This window comes from Thalassophryne amazonica, chromosome 6 (genome assembly GCF_902500255.1).
Source record: "Thalassophryne amazonica chromosome 6, fThaAma1.1, whole genome shotgun sequence".
Classification (NCBI taxonomy): Eukaryota; Metazoa; Chordata; class Actinopteri; order Batrachoidiformes; family Batrachoididae; genus Thalassophryne; species Thalassophryne amazonica.
The window spans coordinates 48,809,108-48,827,919 of NC_047108.1; the positions used below are offsets into that span (position 1 = coordinate 48,809,108).

Genomic DNA, 18,812 nt, shown 5'->3' on the forward strand with positions numbered 1-18,812 from the left:
TTCACCAAACACACTGCTGCCACTCCTGTGAATGGATTGGCATAAATTTTGATTGACTGAATTGTTCTCATTATATAAATGTTCTCAAATGTTCTTTGTGGTTGGCATGAAGCTTGACTCTCTGGTGACAGTGGCAGAGAAGAGAACACTAAATAAACTGCTGGACATTATGGACGATGCCAGTCACCCTCTGCACACCGTCATCAGCAACCAGAGGAGCCTGTTCAGCCACAGTCTGCTCCTTCCCAAGTGCAGGACCAACAGACTGAAAAGCTCCTTTGTACCTCAGGCCATCAGACTGTACAACTCCTCACTCAGGGGGAGGAGGAGTAACAGGAAGACAGACGTCGTGAATGAGAGGAACAGTGTTAGTCAGTAAACCAGTGCTGATCAGTATGTCTGGTATTTATATTTGCAAACGTTTTCTTTACTTTCACTTTTGATACTCTGTGTACTTCTTACCCTGTGTGCTGCTATACAATGCTGCTGGAACCTCAATTTCCCTGAGGGAGTCTTCCCAAGGGATCAATAACGTTCCATCTAATCTAATCTTAATGTGTACTTCGCTATCAAGGACTTTGGAAAAAACATTCACAGCATAACCCCAATCTACTTCCTGCTTCCTTCTATTTGCTGAGAGATGTAAAAAAGATAGAAAATTGCATCACACCACATGTAAAGAACCCAAATGACAACCAAGTTTAAGCGATGGCTTCTTGTTTTGATGAGCCTGCGGGGGCCTTTGGCTACTTTAGCTGATCATGTGACTCCCCTGCATTTGATCTAATTTTGTGGTGAGGTGTCCTTTATGAGTCTCTCCAAAGATTAAATATGAGGAGAAAAGGGTGACAGCATTTCTGTACAAACAGTGTCATAGTTAACATTACTGATGCTGCCTGCATGGGATGTTATAATCTCCATCTTCATGGTTGTAAAACCAGGGCGGTGCCACCTCTAGAGAGCACAGGACTCCTCTATGGTAGAGAGCCCCCACAGAGGAAAGGAAACTCCCAATCCTTCCAAATGAGATGCCTGTGCTGCATCATGGGAATCTCCTGGCAAGAGAAGTTCATCAAATCGGGGTAAACCTTACTCCACCAACGTTGTTGCCTTTGCTGGCTGGGTCAAGTCTTCCTGAAGGATAATGGTAGGACAACTATGGACATATTACATGTGGAGCTGGACAGGACACAGAGAAACCAAAGACGTCCACAGCTGCACTTTATACATGCACTTTATATGTGCAAGTGTAACATGAAGGCACGTCACCATAGACATTATAAAGAGCAGACGCTGCATTGGTTGCTGAGGCGCAAGAAATGCGGCCGCCATCTTGGACCGGTCATCATAGTGATTCCATCACAACGCACAGTGAAGGTTTAATATTATATTCTTATTTATTTTTATTTGTTATCTTTCTATAATAAAGTTGCTTTGTTCTGTGTTATTTTCCGTGTTCTGAAAAGCGTCTTTTAGCACTGTGTAAAGCGCTATATAAATATAATTCATTATTAGTAGTAGTACAACCCCAATTCCATTGAAGTTGGTACGTTGTATAAAATGTAAATAAAAAACAGAATACAATGATTTGCAAATCCTCTTCAACCTATATTCAACTGAATTAAATATCTTGTCTTTGTGGTGTACAAAGACAAGATATTTAATGTTCAACTGATAACCTTTATTGTTTTTGTGCAAATATTTGCTCATTTTGAAAAGGATGCCTGCAACACGTTTCAAAAACGAATAACAAACAATAAAGTTTATCATTTTGAACATTAAAATATCTTGTCTTTGTGGTGTATTGGAGTATTATATATATATACACACACACTCTATAGATATTTTCATTTTCTCTGATAACATATCTATTTTTATGTTTTATATAGAAATGTAATGTATTAATTAGTCAGTATTTTGTTTATGTATGTAAATGTTTATATGTAGCCTAATCATATATTGTCTCTTCAAATTACTAAAATAGTTGACTTTACTCCCATTAGTGTGTGTGTGTGTGTGTGTGTGTGTGTGTGTGTGTGTGTGTGTGTGTGTGTGTGTGTGTGTGTGTGTGTGTGTGTGTGTGTGTGTGTGTGTGTGGGTGGGTGTATGTATAATGTGTGTTTGAATTTTGGTGGAGCAGGTAAATCCGTGACTGAGGCACTTTTGATTAATATAATGCAAAATGTACACAAAATGAGCTTTCAATATTAAATCCACAATCCGGATCAACCTTTGTCAGATGATAGTGAGTGCCAGTCTGCACCTCATCAAATATGAGTGTGACTGAGGCCTGTTTAATTAAGATATAATGTAAAATATACATTAAATGGAGTTTTCAATGTTAAATTTAAATGGCCACAAAATCTGTAATCTGGATCAAATTTTGTCAGTCGATAAAGGATACCATGTTGGGGTTTGATTAGTTTTAGGTGTTTCTGGGGCTCTTTGTATGTGGGTTTGTACCAATGCCCTTTCATCTCTCTCACCTGTCCTGTCTCACCGTGTCTGTGAGTGTAAGTCATTTGCAATTGTGTGTCTTTCCCCAGTGTTCCACCTTTGCATCCTCACCTGTCAGTGGTGTTGTGTCTTCCTGGTGCATTTGAGCAATTCCTGAGTCCTATGTTGGTTTTGTAGTCTGAGCGTGTTGGACACCCTTTCCCCTGTCGGTTGTGTTTGTGGATGTCTGCGTGAGAATACGTGGGTGAAGGTGTGTGGTTTAGTCTGTTGTGGGCGTGTGGGAGGAGGTGTATGACTGTGTGTGTGTGTGTGTGTGTGTGTGTGTGTGTGTGTGTGTGTGTGTGTGTGTGTGTGTGTGTGTGTGTGTGTGTGTGTGTGTGTGTGGTGGAGCCCAGGTGCACTTGTGTTCTGTCCTGGTTGTTTCTCATACCTTCTTTGGTTGTCACTCTGTGTGTGTTTAGTGTGTGTCCTTCTGTGGCTGTCTTTCCTGTATGACCTCCTGGTGGTCTGTCCTCATTTTGATCTGTACTCTGTGTCTCTGTGTTTTGTTGTTTGTCTCATGTGGCTTTTCCCTCGTTCACACTTTATCCATTTTTGAGTTCCTTAGTTCTCTGCTTTTATTTCTTGAGTCAGCTTCAGGTTTTGTTTCGTGTTTGTGATAGTTTGTTTACTCATTGCTTCGTAATTTATTTATTTTTGTGTTTACAGTGTTTGCAAAATACCTGTCTACAGTCTAGGCTATATCAGAATATTCTATTACTGTTAATGCCTCTATGAATATTAAAATATGACGAACCATTTGTCCTGTATCATAGCTACATGTATGATGTTCGCAGAAAAAAACACGTGAAAATCAGTTTAGTATTCAGAGAGTTGCGATGGATTAAATACTCTGTGCCTGTTGAACAGCACTGAATGGAGCGGGTCGGGTGACCGGTCCAAGATGGAGGCCCCACGGCTCCTCAGCGCTAATAGGCAGATGCGATTGATGCGGCGTCTACTCTTTATTGTTGTGTGTTGGGGGATGTGGCTGGACATTTTGGTGTTCTTTTCTTTTCTTTGCTCTCCAGGTGGCATGAGAACTGATTTGTCTGTGGAGAAGGTGCTGGCTGAAGAGTCCTTCACCCTCATCAACATCATGTGCAGCACCTGTGAATGGTGCTCACGTGCAGCCTTAAAGACTTTCAGCTGAAGCAGATAATTGGATGGCGTTCTGCATTTAAGTCATGTGTGATTCAAGCAGAACTGCCGGGAACTCGACCTTGTGATGTTCGTTTGTGAGACGCTGAGGACCGCGCCTGGGTTTGACACATCGAGCCCGTGAAGGAGGAAGGGTGAGGGACACATGCTGTCAGCACACATCAGAGGTGATTAAGTGTTTGACTAATTGTTGATAGTAACTTGGTATTTTGTTACGCAGTATATTTGAATTGTGATGAGAATTGTGCAGCTTGCTTCTCACTGCTGTGGTGTGCGGACAAGTGATCCTCCACCTGTTGTGAGAAGCCGCTCATTTGCATAAAGCTTAAAATACAGACCTGAATGTGTTGCTGATAGTGTGTGTCTTTTGAAGGATATTAGTTGTAACTGCTGACTTACCTCACCTCTTCTATCCTTCGCAGAGAGTCGGTTTGTCGTGTCCACCTGGGGGGTGTTTGGCGGTAGTGGTGAGTCCAGGAGCGCCGGGCTTCGATCCTTTTGGGTGCTGGAGAGCGTGCCAGCCTTCACTCCACCAGAAGGACGCTATTTTAGTTTTTACACTTTATTATGCACCAGCGGGGGAAATAAATAAATTGTTTTTGTTATTGGAACCACTTTCTGGTTATTTTAGCGCTGGGTTCCGTCTGACGCAGGTCCGCTCCTCAACCCGCGTCGACACATAACATTTATAATGTCTATGCATGTCACATGGACACAGAACGCTGTGAGACTGTCACCACAAATGGGGCAAAATTGAAACATGAAGTGTTGGAAGCTGTGTGGGAGGAAGAACTTCAATTTCACTTTAAACAGCCACTCATGACAAATGGAAGAAGCACAAAAGTTGAACTTCCAGTTAGTGTGATGGAGCCCAACAGGAGTCGCTGTGCAATAGTAGTCAATGGGCCTCACTCCCTCAACAGCAAAAGGATGCTGTAGCCACTCAGACCAGAGCCCTGGTTTTAGCCGACTGGTCAGAGCGTCCACCTCCCATGCTGGAGATTGTGAGTTTGCATCCCGAGGGGAGTGAATGTGATTAGTCAAAAAATACAACACAGAGCAAGTTACTACATTAGCCAAGCACAACACACACACACACACCACCACAGCTTTCCAGTATTATGTTTGTCCATGTATTTTAAAAACCCTCATCAGACTCACCACAGGGTGTTCAACCACGATATACTGCAAATGGTATGGTGTGTGCAATTATTCAAATTTACTCAGAATAGTACAGAAGTTGCAGTGCTTCTTGCCTTTTAAATTCCATTGTTCTTTCCAATCGACATGGTTGTTGAAACTAGTTGAATGTTGCAAAGCTTGCTTTAGATTTTTTTTTTTTTTTTACAAGTAGCCACCCCTACTAAGTGAACCTTAAATGAACCTTTGCTCAGTGAAACTGTTATGTAATGGCTACATAATGAATAATTTTGGCATATTAGCTGTCATCCAAGATTTTACTGCAATTTCCTTATAGCTACAGAAAACTCTCATATTAAATCTATTCTCTCACATTACAATATCAATCCTTTTGTGATGATAAAAATGCCTGTTTGCACTGAAACAGGTATATCACTTACGTGATATACCTTGAAATTATGACTGGACAGACCACCCCTGAAGACTGTTTCAAATAACCATGTGAATTGCTTCAGAGTTCTGCAGATAATCAGAAGCACAGCAAGAATCTGATGTAAACATGTGCTCTTGCTGTGTCCCATGTTTCACATGTACCTGCTTGCCTGAATGTTGCAAAGTCTGACTTTACACTTGAGCTATATGTCTTATATACTTAGCTGGCTACCTGTCAGACATAAGAAGAATATTGTTATGCAATACAGGTACTTGACAAAACCAGTCACGGTGGGATTTCATTTTTTCCTTCTAATTTACATACACAGTAAATTTTGCTGAGTAAAATTTAATCTGCTGGGATAACATTTGGTCCCAGTCGAAATAGAGTAAAGTACACTCTATTATAGAGTGAAATCAGCTCTACCGTCTTGTCAAATCAAGTGTTTCTACTCCAATAAGAGTTGATTTTACACTGTGACAGAGTTGATTTAGCCCTGTGATAGAGTATATTTTACTCTATTTAGACTGGGACCAAATGTTATCCTAGCAGAGTAAATTTTACTCTTCAAAATTTATTTACATAGTTATATACACGAGACATAAATGAGAAAGAGCTACTCACAAGTAAGGTCTTGACCATACACCTCTTGAGCAAGCACATTGGCAACACTGGTAAGGAAAAACACCTGCAGCGTTTTGATTACAGGAAGAAACTTCAAGCAGATTCCATATGCCTGAGATGTTATTCCACCATGCTCAAATGCTTGCACAGTGCTTTATAATTGGTGTTTTTGTCTGAGATAGAGTGAAGAGATTTCTTAAGCCCAGTCTGCTAGCTCAAGAAACCACATACAGGCATAGGAAGATGATTATGATGCGTACCTTCATTGTTACAGTCAATCAATCAATCAATCAATCAATTTTTTATATAGCGCCAAATCACAACAAACAGTTGCCCCAAGGCGCTTTATATTGTAAAACCCCAACGGTCAAAATGACCCCCTGTGAGCAAGCACTTGGCTACAGTGGGAAGGAAAAACTCCCTTTTAACAGGAAGAAACCTCCAGCAGAACCAGGCTCAGGGAGGGGCAGTCTTCTGCTGGACTGGTTGGGGCTGAGGGAGGGAACCAGGAAAAAGACATGCTGTGGAGGGGAGCAGAGATCGATCACTAATGATTAAATGCAGAGTGGTACATATAGAGCAAAAAGAGAAAGAAACAGTGCATCATGGGAACCCCCCAGCAGTCTACGTCTATAGCAGCATAACTAAGGGATGGTTCAGGGTCACCTGATCCAGCCCTAACTATAAGCTTTAGCAAAAAGGAAAGTTTTAAACCTAATCTTAAAAGTAGAGAGGGTGTCTGTCTCCCTGATCTGAATTGGGAGCTGGTTCCACAGGAGAGGAGCCTGAAAGCTGAAGGCTCTGCCTCCCATTCTACTCTTACAAACCCTAGGAACTACAAGTAAGCCTGCAGTCTGAGAGCGAAGCGCTCTATTGGGGTGATATGGTACTACGAGGTCCCTAAGATAAGATGGGACCTGATTATTCAAAACCTTATAAGTAAGAAGAAGAATTTTAAATTCTATTCTAGAATTAACAGGAAGCCAATGAAGAGAGGCCAATATGGGTGAGATATGCTCTCTCCTTCTAGTCCCCGTCAGTACTCTAGCTGCAGCATTTTGAATTAACTGAAGGCTTTTTAGGGAACTTTTAGGACAACCTGATAATAATGAATTACAATAGTCCAGCCTAGAGGAAATAAATGCATGAATTAGTTTTTCAGCATCACTCTGAGACAAGACCTTTCTGATTTTAGAGATATTGCGTAAATGCCAAAAAGCAGTCCTACATATTTGTTTAATATGCGCTTTGAATGACATATCCTGATCAAAAATGACTCCAAGATTTCTCACAGTATTACTAGAGGTCAGGGTAATGCCATCCAGAGTAAGGATCTGGTTAGACACCATGTTTCTAAGATTTGTGGGGCCAAGTACAATAACTTCAGTTTTATCTGAGTTTAAAAGCAGGAAATTAGAGGTCATCCATGTCTTTATGTCTGTAAGACAATCCTGCAGTTTAGCTAATTGGTGTGTGTCCTCTGGCTTCATGGATAGATAAAGCTGGGTATCATCTGCGTAACAATGAAAATTTAAGCAATACCGTCTAATAATACTGCCTAAGGGAAGCATGTATAAAGTGAATAAAATTGGTCCTAGCACAGAATCTTGTGGAACTCCATAATTAACTTTAGTCTGTGAAGAAGATTCCCCATTTACATGAACAAATTGTAATCTATTAGACAAATATGATTCAAACCACCGCAGCGCAGTGCCTTTAATACCTATGGCATGCTCTAATCTCTGTAATAAAATTTTATGATCAACAGTATCAAAAGCAGCACTGAGGTCTAACAGAACAAGCACAGAGATGAGTCCACTGTCCGAGGCCATAAGAAGATCATTTGTAACCTTCACTAATGCTGTTTCTGTACTATGATGAATTCTAAAACCTGACTGAAACTCTTCAAATAGACCATTCCTCTGCAGATGATCAGTTAGCTGTTTTACAACTACCCTTTCAAGAATTTTTGAGAGAAAAGGAAGGTGTTATGTGTCGGACGCAGCTCGGAGAACCGACCAGCGTTTGAAGGACCCAGTATGAAATAAGCAGAGCACGGTACAAAGGCTAACTGAATTTAATACATAACAGTGATACAAAAATAACAAAAAGTGCGGTCTGGCGTGGTGCGCTCCCAGCAGCGCTAACGGTCCGGAGCCAGAAGCTGTTCGGACCCAAGGACCCCGCCGACACCCCCCAGGTGGCCGCAACAAACCGAGTCTGTGAAAGAAGGAACCATTATGTGAGTCCACACTCTACACACAGAGAGAACACTTAAAGGTGTACAAACAGCAAACACTTCCTGGCTTGATTACTAATCAGCTTCCCAACCTGCAGGCATGGAACATCCAGTTCACAAAACTCCACTGCAGTGGAAGCCGATACATGACTAACATACAGCTCAATATAATAAAGGTGTGAGGGACACCACATTTACTGACTGTATAAATGTTAGTCACAAAATCTAACGTACCTCAGGAAGTGTGCTGACGAGCGTGAGACCTCACCCCCTCCTCTTTCACAGACCGTGCATCAAACCTGGACATTCTCTGCATCCACTGATGATGAGATGGCTCCCGAGACGACGATCTCACCCGTCTGGTCACAAGGTCGAGTCTCTGGCAAATACACACTGTGCACTCCAGTCTTAAATGCCACCATGTTCCAATCCATGCAGATGCACCACAGCTGTGAGTCCTGATGAGCCGCAGGTGATCAGCCTCAGGTGATCAGGGTGAGGTCCTGATAAACTCAGCAACACAGCCACTCAGTTCCAAATGCAAGCCACCTGGAAGGAAAAACAAAAGACAGAAACAAAAAGGCAGCCAGGCCCCCCAGCCATACAACAGAAGGTTGGAGATTGGCCTATAATTAGCTAAGATAGCTGGGTCAAGTGATGGCTTTTTAAGTAATGGTTTAATTACTGCCACCTTAAAAGCCTGTGGTACATAGCCAACTAATAAAGATAGATTGATCATATTTAAGATCAAAGCATTAATTAATGGTAGGGCTTCCTTGAGTAGCCTGGTAGGAATGGGGTCTAATAAACATGTTGATGGTTTGGATGAAGTAACTAATGAAAATAACTCAGACAGAACAATCGGAGAGAAAGAGTCTAACCAAATACCGGCATCACTGAAAGCAGCCAAAGATAACGATACGTCTTTGGGATGGTTATGAGTAATTTTTTCTCTAATAGTTAAAATTTTGTTAGGAAAGAAAGTCATGAAGTCATTACTAGTTAAAGTTAATGGAATACTCAGCTCAATAGAGCTCTGACTCTTTGTCAGCCTGGCTACAGTGCTGAAAAGAAACCTGGGGTTGTTCTTATTTTCTTCAATTAGTGATGAGTAGAAAGATGTCCTAGCTTTACGGAGGGCTTTTTTTATAGAGCAACAGACTCTTTTTCCAGGCTAAGTGAAGATCTTCTAAATTAGTGAGACGCCATTTCCTCTCCAACTTACGGGTTATCTGCTTTAAGCTACGAGTTTGTGAGTTATACCACGGAGTCAGGCACTTCTGATTTAAAGCTCTCTTTTTCAGAGGAGCTACAGCATCCAAAGTTGTCTTCAATGAGGATGTAAAACTATTAACGAGATACTCTATCTCACTTGCAGAGTTTAGGTAGCTACTCTGCACTGTGTTGTTATATGGCATTAGAGAACATAAAGAAGGAATCATATCCTTAAACCTAGTTACAGCGCTTTCTGAAAGACTTCTAGTGTAATGAAACTTATTCCCCACTGCTGGGTAGTCCATCAGAGTAAATGTAAATGTTATTAAGAAATGATCAGACAGAAGGGAGTTTTCAGGGAATACTGTTAAGTCTTCTATTTCCATACCATAAGTCAGAACAAGATCTAAGATATGATTAAAGTGGTGGGTGGACTCATTTACATTTTGAGCAAAGCCAATAGAGTCTAATAATAGATTAAATGCAGTGTTGAGGCTGTCATTCTCAGCATCTGTGTGGATGTTAAAATCACCCACTATAATTATCTTATCTGAGCTAAGCACTAAGTCAGACAAAAGGTCTGAAAATTCACAAAGAAACTCACAGTAACGACCAGGTGGACGATAGATAATAACAAATAAAACTGTTTTTTGGGACTTCCAATTTGGATGGACAAGACTAAGAGTCAAGCTTTCAAATGAATTAAAGCTCTGTCTGGGTTTTTGATTAATTAATAAGCTGGAATGGAAGATTGCTGCTAATCCTCCGCCCCGGCCCGTGCTACAAGCATTCTGACAGTTAGTGTGACTCGGGGGTGTTGACTCATTTAAACTAACATATTCATCCTGCTGTAACCAGGTTTCTGTAAGACAGAATAAATCAATATGTTGATCAATTATTATATCATTTACCAACAGGGACTTAGAAGAGAGAGACCTAATGTTTAATAGACCACATTTAACTGTTTTAGTCTGTGGTGCAGTTGAAGGTGCTATATTATTTTTTCTTTTTGAATTTTTATGCTTAAATAGATTTTTGCTGGTTATTGGTGGTCTGGTAGCAGGCACCGTCTCTACGGGGATGGGGTAATGAGGGGATGGCAGCGGGAGAGAAGCTGCAGAGAGGTGTGTAAGACTACAACTCTGCTTCCTGGTCCCAACCCTGGATAGTCACGGTTTGGAGGATTTAAGAAAATTGGCCAGATTTCTAGAAATGAGAGCTGCTCCATCCAAAGTGGGATGGATGCCGTCTCTCCTAACAAGACCAGGTTTTCCCCAGAAGCTTTGCCAATTATCTATGAAGCCCACCTCATTTTTTGGACACCACTCAGACAGCCAGCAATTCAAGGAGAACATGCGGCTAAACATGTCACTCCCGGTCCGATTGGGGAGGGGCCCAGAGAAAACTACAGAGTCCGACATTGTCAAAGACATGTGCAGAAGAGGTTACAATTTGCCAAAGAACACATCAACTGGCCTAAAGAGAAATGAAGGAATATTTTGTCGACTGATGAGAGTAAAATTGTTGTTTTTGGGTCCAAGGGCCACAGACAGTTTGTGAGACGACCCCCAAACTCTGAATTCAAGCCACAGTTCACAGTGAAGACAGTGAAGCATGGTGGTGCAAGCATCATGATATGGGCATGTTTCTCCTACTATGGTGTTGGGCCTATATATCGTATACCAGGTATCATGGATCAGTTTGGATATGTCAAAATACTTGAAGAGGTCATGTTGCCTTATGCTGAAGAGGACATGCCCTTGAAATGGGTGTTTCAACAAGACAGTGACCCCAAGCACACTAGTAAACTAGCAAAATCTTGGTTCCAACCCAACAAAATTAATGCCTCGCAGATGTGAAGAAATCATGAAAAACTGTGGTTATACAACTAAATACTAGTTTAGTGATTCACAGGATTGCTAATAAAGCAATTTGAACATAATAGTTTTGAGTTTGTAGCGTCAACAGCAGATGCTACTATTATTGTGAACACCCCTTTTCTACTTTTTTTTACTAGTAGCCCAATTTCATAGCCTTAAGAGTGTGCATATCATGAATGCTTGGTCTTGTTGGATTTGTGAGAATCTATTGAATCTACTGGTACCTTGTTTCCCATGTAACAATAAGAAATATACTCAAAACCTGGATTCATCTTTTTAGTCACATAGCACTACTATTATTCTGAACACTACTGTACAAGGTGTTGGCGACAGGGACGATATACACGGCTGCACACGATTCCCACGTCATGCGTACTAAGTGCGCACTTCATCCATACATCACACTATGTGTGAAGGGGCCCTTAATCTTGAGTCACAAACCAAGACACTTCACTACTCGAATGCTACAACCAGGGCATCCATTGATTTAAAAAAACACCACAGCAAACTCAAAATCAATCAGCCTTTCCTCTTTCACAAAGTCATCCAGGTCACTGGACTCTATGACCTTGCCAAGCACCCAGTCAGTGCAAGCGTTGAACTGAACAGAGTCGGTGCCAGAACACACCTTGATGGACCTCAGAGTTTAATAAGAAGAAATCAGAGATTCTGGTTTCATTGTGCACATCACTCAAGATTAACAGTGTACAGGTCAGTGATGAACAGCAATGTCGTGGGGATCCCACAAATTCTAAAGGAGTCCAGAAAGCAGTGCAATCAGTGAAGTCAAATACTAAAAAAATAACTCAACATAGACTAAAAACAAGCCCTGCTAATATTTAGTGTTTTTTGTTCGTTTGTTTTTTAAGAGTACCCACAGAGAGAATGAACTTTGTGTTTGACTTCTTTGGCATGAAACCAGTGTGTCCCAGTTACTACGTGACAATAGTTGGCACTGAATGCTATTTAGAAATTAAGACATTTTTAATTCATCAAAAAATGTCTTAAGTCACTGTCTGCTTAATTTCATAAAGGTATTTAAAAATAACAGTTACAAGGTAGATTTACAGTGTTCCCTTTTCCCACTACATCAGACTTTCAGTGGATTAGCGGTTTATATAGACCAAGATGAATCAATGTCAACTGAAAACAGCATGAAAGATAACAGACGATTCCCAAATTGATAGAATTATTTGTAAAAGCATCTCAATGTCCAACTGCATAATTGAGGGTTAACTGGACAATTGTTTCTGACTGGCCTAGCTTTAGAGCCACTGCCTTTCTTGTATTTAAAAACAAAATAAAGAAATTAAATTAATTAAAAATAAATGTATAAAAGTGAAAGAATTACAAGATTTTGACATCTACAAATCATGGTTGTTAAGCTCAAAAATATTCATGGACCTTTACTATATAAAGTATTCGGCCCCTTTCACGCATTTTCATTCATTTATACCATTTCAAAGGCAAAAAGTCAATCAGGTTTCTCCCAGGTATCCCCAGTTATACAGCTTCATGATGAAGTGGTATAGAGGAGGTTTTTCTTAAAAAGAAGACCTGAAAGTTCAGCTACAAATTGCCAGAAGGTACATCTGAGATGCAAACCTATATTTGATCTGTTTTGGTGAAAGAGTATCATTCTCTGCTCTACTACACTATGAAGCTAAGAGTGGTGATGCAAAATTTGCACGACGCACAATTTCTCCAATCACAGCCAAAGAAGCCTAGAACTTCTAAGTGTCTTGGTGGCTTTCCTCACTCTTCTCCTTCTTGCGCAGTCACTCAGTTTTTGAGAACTATCCACTCTACACAGATTTACCATAGAGTGTCATACTGTTTGCATTTCTTCATAATTGATGTAAATGAAGTCCAAGACATATTCAGTGACTTGGAAATGATCACATATCCATCCCCTTACATCTGAAGAAAACTGGCAATAAAACTGTTTATTTACAGGTGTTATACCAAAGGGGCCGATTACTTTATTTTAATTAATTTATATCAGATTGTAGAGGTTTGCTTTGAGCTTAAGGAAGTTTACAAATTTTTATATTGAGAAGCCTGATTTACTTTTTGTATACTAAGGGGCCGAATACTTTTGCAATACGTTATTGAGGAAGGAGTCCCAAATTGACAAACAGGAATTAAACGTTTGCTGTAAACATTCACAAGAACCTCAGGATCATAAGTAAGAAATCAATGAAGGAGGTGGAAGTATCAGAAAGAAATGTGACATTGTCCCCCTTCAAGAGAGTTCTTGTCACCAAAGCCTGCCTTCATTCTGAACTTCTGAGGTATTTTAATGTTCATTTTAGAGTAATGACTTTGTCTGTGTTTCAGTTTTAGCCAAGGTGATATATGTAGATGTAGTTGTATATGATTAGATAATTATACAACTATATATACATATATCGTGTGTGTGTGTGTGTGTGTGTGTGTGTGTGTGTGTGTGTGTGTGTGTGTGTGTGTGTGTGTGTGTGTGTGTGTGTGTGTGTGTGTGTGTGTGTGTGTAGTTTACTAACAAATATAATACAAGTGTCTGCAGACCATCACAAGACCATTTAAATGAAATAATCAAGCTATACCTGTAGCATAGACTGTTGGCTTTAGTTCAAGGGATTTAACAAAAATATTGCATTAATTATTTAGGAATTACAGCTATTTGTATACTTATTCTGTTTTCAGACCCCATAAAATAAAAAATACGAATGACTGTAAATGCAAGTCATCACCTTTACATCCAGTTTTCTTTAGAGAAGTCAGAAGATGGATACATGAATATTTCCAAGTTACGAAATATGTCTTGGCCTTCATTTACATCAGTCAATACAAACAGCATGGTACTGTGTGGAAAATCTGTCTGGAGTAGGTAGATCTCAAAAACTGAGTGATCCTACAAATAAAGAGATGAGTGAGGGAAGCCACCAAGACACCCATGACAAAATGAAAAAGTTCTGAGGAGGCTTTTGTAGCTGTAATTGTAGAAACTGTGCACGTTGCAACTTTGTCCACTGCATCACCAGTTACACAGCTTCAAGAAGGATTTTCTTCAAGATAATAATTGAAATGCTGCAGTTTACCAGAAGGCACAACAGAGGCTGAAGCCCAGAGCTGATGTGTTTTGTTTTACAGAAGTCCTCCTCTGTTCCACACCACCATGACGTTGTGACTTGAGGTGCAATAACCACAGCCAGAGAAGAATCAAACCCCTAAGGAGTTGTCCTGGGTGTGTTGTTAAACCCCAAGCAAAAAGTCTACAATACAAGAGGGGAGGGTCCATTAGTCCTAACCTCTTTATACTATTTGATGGTGTACATTACAAACCCACAGTGATTTTAAAGTTCACAAATAAATGTAATACTTCCAAATAGTTAACATACTAGATCCAGTTTTGTTCAACATATGATTCTGTTGACATATCCATTAATCTCCTTTAATTGTACTGCTGTCTATAAATCTGTTGAATTGAAAATCAATAATCGTAATTCACTATAATTAAATGGGGTTTTTTAAATGTCACATTTGTGTAACATTACTTAACCTACTTTAGTGCAAGATATAGCCTACCACAAATGTAAAAACTTCAACATGATCTCCTTAATGCGAGCACTAGTGGACCCTAGGACTAGTGGGAAGCACCCTACAGGATATTGATGGTTCCACTGCAGTGGACTACAGAGGCAACATTACAAAAAGTGTTCCACTCTCCAACTACCTGTGGACCTGCTCTAACTTTTATATTTTTCCAAATAAGCCCTGCATGCTTAAGCTTACTACAAAAGCTGATTTTGGCAGTGAGTTATCAACGTTATAATGTCGTCAGTGAAGCGCACACAGGTGTGTCGACCTCAGGTCTCCAACCTCCACATACAGCCTGTGGCAGTTCAGGACTCTCATGTCTTTTAATGTTTCCTGACAAACAAACCTGAAATGGTGAAAAACTATGTGAGAGCAAAGTCTTAAATGGCTCAGGTGAGCTCTTACCTGTCTGTGGGGTGAATCGATGTTAATCCCTCAAAGAGCGAAGAGCATTGCGGAGGGGGACTGTCAGTCTGCTCCAGTTCCTCTAAACTCTGCAACCAGCTCCCCCCAAAATCAGGTCCTATCTGAACCAGACCTCAGTCTGAAATCTGACACGTTCCTGGAAACAGGAGCCTCCTCCTGCCCCTGCAAGGGTGTGGGAGTCTGAAGAACTCTATAAAAACCTTCTTCAGAGCAGACAAAGCCAAAATACAAGTCAGCTCAAAGAACACATTATCTTCATTTTCATTATTAACCGGCATAATTACTGGAAATTTATGTCTGTCCAGTTCAGCCCCAGAAACAAAAATATAGGAAAATAAAAATCTTCAGAATTTTCTGTTGCATAATTAGCAAATGTTAGCTCAAATTGCAGGTGAACTATGCTAATAACGTGACAACATTAGCGCTTTAGTGAACACTAGCATGATAATATGCCAAAAGACAGTATTATCAGTCATAACTTCAGTAAAAGAATTCTAATATCAGGTTTTAAGAACCACAATGCCAGTTTTATTTCAGTTTTTTGGACATCGGTCATGAGTTTAATGATGATTTTCCAAGTTCATTTTGTAGCAAACGCTGTTTTGGTGGGTAAAAACAAAGTATCACATGCAGTGAATATTTTTTTTAGTCCAAAATAAAGTAAAATCATTAGGCGCCGCAACTGCGAAAGGTAAACTAGACACTATTTACATAGAAATTGCCTTCAGAGGCCAGAATACAGCGATTGTGTCTTGAATCTGTTACCCCATACTGGCACCCGTATTCCCCACTATGGTAACATCATAAACTCTATACCGCATAAATTTAGGTGACTGGGTGTTTGTCAGTCTCAGCCACTAGTAACTCACAAATAAAAACTGCTATCATCTTGTAACTTACCATATTTAATGATAATATTATGAGGATTAAGTCATTATACTTTGGTTTACTTTGATGCAATAGATCAACCAAAAAAGCAACTTTGTTTCCTACATAATATCCCCCAGATATGTCTGACACATATTGGATGGTTGGTGGATGCTGATTTTCCTGTCTCTCTGGTGTTGAAACCAACCTGGTCTCACAGCAAGTCATGATTCAGCAGCACAAAATATACATTAATCTATTGGTTTGTGATATTGTGACGAAAAGCGCCTCAGGTTGTGGGTAGGAGCAGGGTTAGGAATAGTGAGTTTAAAAAAAAACCCTGTCACAAAAATTTGACTAATTTTGTCATGGGAGCACGAATAAACAAACAAACAAACAAAAAAACGTGAGACTGGGCTGGTTGAAATGTAACAGAATGGCTACAGTCGGCATAGGCTCTGTTTGTGCAATAACACATATGTGACTTGTATTTTAAGTACAGCATTTAAAATATTTTGCAAAATCAGAATATTTAATAAAAGGTCATACATTATTAAACAAAAAAAACACCTCCATATTGCCAAATAATAAAGAGACATAAAATATATACATTTAAGAATTATCAGCACCCTTTCACAGACAGGGACTTTTGGTGGTGCAAGCAGTGTCTTTGTTTCCAAAACAAAATCATCCCCGTTCCAAACTACCTGTGCTCCATTCTGCAAGGGGAGGGTCCACTGGTCCACTAGTCTGAACCTCTTTATATTATTTTATGGTGTATATTTCATCCCTAAACTGATTTTAAAGTTCGCAAATAAATATACTTTCAAAAAGCTAAAAAAAACAGATTCAGCACTGTTGTCTATAAATCTGTTGAATTGAAGATCAACAAATAATGGTAATTCAACATAATTAAATGGGTTTAATTGTCACATGTTTGTAACATTACGTAACCTACTTTAGTGCACCATATACAGTTGTATGCAAATGTTTGGGCACCCCTGATAATTTCTATGATTTTCCTTTACACAACCCCAATTCCAGTGAAGTTGGGACATTGTGTAAAATGTAAATAAAAACAGAATATAATGATTTGCAAATCCTCTTCAACCTATATTCAAGTGAATACACCACAAAGACAAGATATTTAATGTTCAAACTGATAAACTTTATTGTTTTTGTGCAAATATTTGCTCATTTTGAATTGGATGCCTGCTACACGTTCAAAAACGCTGGGACAGTGGTATGTTTTCTACTGTGTTACATCACCTTTCCTTCTAACAACACTCAATAAGCGTTTGGGAACTGAGGACACTAATTATTGAAGCTTTGTAGATGGAATTCTTTCCCATTCTTGCTTGATGTACAACTTCAGTTGTTCATCAGTCCGGGGTCTCCGTTGTCGTATTTTGTGCTTAATAATGCGCCACACATTTTCAGTGGGCAACAGGTCTGGACTGCAGGCAGGCCATTCTAGCACCCACACTCTTTTATTACGAAGCCACGCTGTTGTAACATGTGCAGAATGTGGCTTGGCACTGTTTTGCTGAAATAAGCAGCGACGTCCCTGAAAAAGACCCTGCTTGGATGGCAGCATGTGTTGCTCCAAAACCTGGATGTACCTTTCAGCATTGATGGTGCCATCACAGATGTGTAAGTTGCCCATGCCATGGGCACTAACACACCCCCATACCATCACAAATGCTGGCTTTTGAACTTTGCGCTGGTAACAATCTGGATGGTCTTTTTCCTCTTTTGTCTGGAGGACACGACATCCATGATTTCCAAAAACAATTTGAAATGTGGACTCATCAGACCACAGCACACTTTTCGACTGTGCGTCTGTCCATTTCAAATGAGCTCGAGCCCAGAGAAGGTGGCAGGGTTTCTGGATGTTGTTGATGTATGGCTTTCACTTTGCATGGTAGAGTTTTAACTTGCACTTGTAGATGCAGCGATGAACTGTGTTAACTGACAATGGTTTTCTGAAGTGTTCCTGAGCCCACACGGTAACATCCTTTGCACAATGATGTCGGTTTTAAATGCAATGCCGCCTGAGGGATCGAAGGTCACGGGCATTCAATGTTGGTTTTCTGCTTTGCCACGTATGTGTAGAAAGGTCTCCAGATTCTCTGAATCTTCTGATTATATTATGGACTGTAGATGATGGAATCCCTAAATTCCTTGCAATTGAACATTGAGGAACATTGTTCTTAAACTGTTGGACTATTTTTCATGCAGTTGTTCACAAAGTGGTGATCCTCGCCCCATCTTTGCTTGTAAATGGCTGAGCCTTTTGGGGATGCTTCTTTTATACCCAATCATGACACTCACCTGTTTCCAATTAACCTGTTCACTGGATTGTTCCAAACAGGTGTTCTTTGAGCATTCATCTACTTTCCCAGTCTTGTTGCTACTGTCCCAGCTTTTTTGAAATGTCTTTGCAGGCATCAATTTCAAAATGAGCAAATATTTGCACAAAAACAAAAAAGTCTATCAGTTTGAACATTAAATATCTTGTCTTTGTGGTGTATTCAATTAAATATAGGTTCAAGAGGAGTTGCAAATCATTATATTCTGTTTTTATTTACATTTCACACAATGTCCCAACTTCATTGGAACTGGGGTTCTAAATCTTTGGTTGTCTGGATGAGAAATTTCAGTTAAATATATCATATAGTAGATGAACACACTGATATTTGAGAAGTGAAATGAAGTTTGTAGTATTTACAGAAAGTGTGCAATAATTATT

At 39.9% G+C, this 18,812-nt stretch overlaps 1 protein-coding gene across 1 annotated transcript in view; it reads right to left on the minus strand.

Annotated features, from left to right (window-relative positions):
- The window catches only part of LOC117512161 (collagen alpha-1(XX) chain), a 166,271-nt gene extending 150,901 nt beyond the window's left edge, over positions 1-15,370 (minus strand). Inside the window, exon 1 of the mRNA XM_034172138.1 lies at positions 15,173-15,370. The gene's annotated coding sequence lies outside the window, so the exon portion shown is untranslated. The remainder of the gene's footprint in view (positions 1-15,172) is intronic.
- Positions 15,371-18,812: the final 3,442 nt, after the last annotated feature.